We start from the raw sequence: 3,012 nt of genomic DNA on the forward strand, positions 1-3,012 counted from the left end.
TCAGGGAACAGCTAGGCCAAAATAAAGAAGTATTGTTCCAGCAGGATCTGTATCAATCTGTTTTTTATTTTATTTTATTTTTTACATTAAACAGCATTATGACAATAATAAATTCAAGGGCTGATGGGGAACTTGTCTATTCCAATTTCATTCTATATACCTGCACTCAGGTTTTGATAGACTTTACCATTCACTACGTTTCGGAAGTGCCTCTAAAGTTCTAAACATTGAAATGGCGCTCTTGTCTACTATATTGCTTGACGTGGAGTTTAAAGTACGATTCACCATTCAGTGGGATGAGAATGGATTTCAAAACTTTTGACTGGAAGTATATATTTACATACATTGTAGAAACTTACAAGAAATAATATAACTCTGACTAAAATAAATGTCCCAGTTATAGTGAAACAGACTTAAACAGAGGCACAGCTGTTCTCCTTGAAATGCCTTTCATTCTTTGGCAACAAGTCAACACAAGATCTCCTTATCGAGGAAACTTACTTGGAAAAAAAACACGAAGATGCTTGTAAATACAGAAAAAAAAGTGTGTAGGGCAACATGTAACAACAAGGAAAACATCTAGAAATGTCTATTGGCTAGAATTGCTATTTGTGTTATTTTAAGTTTTCCACAATACAGTTTATTTATATGTTCATGAGACTAGATGAGATATCATCTGATCATAAGACTTAAATAATCAGTTTTGGTGCTGCTCCTGATTAAGGATTGAGCATAATAACACGCCAAAGCAGTGTGTGGCAAAGTTGTGACCCGTGTCATGCTTTTGGGTGTCCTGTTTATTGAAAGAATAAATTAAAAAATGTATCATCATTTGTTTATTCAGTTTTCATCCATCCAATCCACAAAGGCATTTTCTCCCATCATCAAACAGTATTACAGCAGGAAAAACAAGTTATTGCAAAATTCATTTTTCCATCTGAACTTTGACCTCATTTCCCATTTTTAAGCAGCTCTTCTTTTTCATATTCTTTTCATCCTGCAAATTTGATCACAATTCTTTTATTGTTTTTGGATTAACTTACCCACTAGTGGAGATAAAAATCTCAACTCATAGCATATACAATTTATATTGAACATATTTTGTTGAAGGGAGCATTCTGGGAAATACATGCCTAAGTCAAAAACATTTTTTTATAGTTAAATAGATTTTCAATTTGATGTGAAGTCCACTGTTTTTATTCTTTGGTCAGTCAGGGAAAACCAATTATCTGCAATCCTGTCTAAAATCTTATTACCTTCAGTTTAAGAATCCACAGCAGGACACTGTCACATTCAGAGGGAAGATGGTGACTAACAGGCCAAGAAGCAGTAAGGCCTCAGTGTCATTTAAATGGTAGCGCTTGTCTGTATGCATATTTGACATTCACAATGTATTTCAACTGGAAGAGGCTGGCAGCGAATAATTGCCAGCTCTAAAAACCCTAGAAATAAAGAGCAGAATCCAAATGAGCAAAGAGAAGGATACATTCTTGTATTTCATTTGAAAGACTGTATCAGTTTACTGTACGTACTTGCAATAAGGCACATGTGTCAAAGTGGCGGCCCAGGGGCCAAATCTGGCCCGCTGCATCATTTTGTGTGGCCCGGGAAAGTAAATCATGAGTGCCGACTTTCTGTTTTAGGATCAAATTAAAATGAAGAGTATAGATGTATATTAAATTTCCTGATTTTCCCCCTTTTAAATCAATAATTGTAATTTTTTAATCCTTTTTTTCTGTGTTTTTAGTTCAAAAATCATTTTGTAAAATCTAAAAATATATAAAAAAAAGCTAAAATAAATATTGTTTTAGATCTATAAAAAACTGAATTGTCAGGGCTTTTAATCCAGTTCTTTTAATCCATTCATGAAAAAAAATCTAAATATTATATCTAAAATGGTCCGGCCCACGTGAAATCAATTTGACGTTAAAGCGGCCAGTCTGACACCCTTGCAATAAGGTGATGACAGTTGCCCTCAGGGCATTACTACTGAAGTTAGTGGCTGAAGACTAACAATGGCCCAAATGTATAAGCTTTGACCTTAGAAGCATCACTGCAAGTAGGCAAATCATGGCTGACACTGACATTCAAATTTTGGACCTTTGATTCCAAGTTTGGGAGAAAAGGAAGAACAAAGTTTTTTGGGGAAAGTGGACTTTATTTATTCACAATATTTCTATTTTGTCTATGCATGCATATTGCAAAGTAAAGCACAATATCACGAAAAATGTATGCTTTTACTCTGTAAATTAAATCTGTTTGAAAATAGATAAATGCAAAAACAGAAATTGCAGTTCTCAACTCATTGGTAGCCATTGACATCAATAGACGTCCATTCCTTATAACTAGGTTGATTGACAGTGCATGAATGAAAGTTCATTTATTCAAAATTATTTTACATCTACTAGACACAACCTGCTGGTCTGGCGGGTGAGTGGTTAGGGCGTCGGCCTAACAGTTCTGCGGTCCTGGAATCCAGGTCGGTCCACCTGTGAGGAGTTTGCATGTTTTCCCTGGGCCTGCGTGGATTTCCTCTGGGTACTCCGGTTTCCTCCCACATTCCAAAGACATGCATAAATTGCCCCTTGGTATGTGTGAATGTGTTGACCGTCTCCTTGTGTCCTGCGATTGGCTGGCCACCCATTCAGGGTGTCCCCCGCCTCGTGCTCGAAGTCAGTTGGGATAGGCTTCAGCGCCCCTCGCGACTCTAGTGAGGATAAAGTGGTTCAGAAAATGAGAGGGTCAATATAGGACTATCCTGCCTAAATCAGGCTGTACCACCACCCTAATTTGAGAGCTTCTGTTTAGATCTGGCCATCACATTGGTCGCTGTTAAAATTACATTTATTTTGTGCAGTGAAGAATGTCTGGAGAAAAACAAAATCATCAACAACAAAAGAATTCAGGCCTTCCAGTGATTGCAGAAGGCATGGATCGAAGGGGTAAGGCTGCAAACTCTGTGCTCGCTTGCCTTTGTCTGCTCGGTGTGTGAAGGGGAGTGGGCGAGGGAGG

Source organism: Stigmatopora argus, chromosome 5 (assembly GCF_051989625.1).
Source record: "Stigmatopora argus isolate UIUO_Sarg chromosome 5, RoL_Sarg_1.0, whole genome shotgun sequence".
NCBI classification, from domain to species: Eukaryota; Metazoa; Chordata; class Actinopteri; order Syngnathiformes; family Syngnathidae; genus Stigmatopora; species Stigmatopora argus.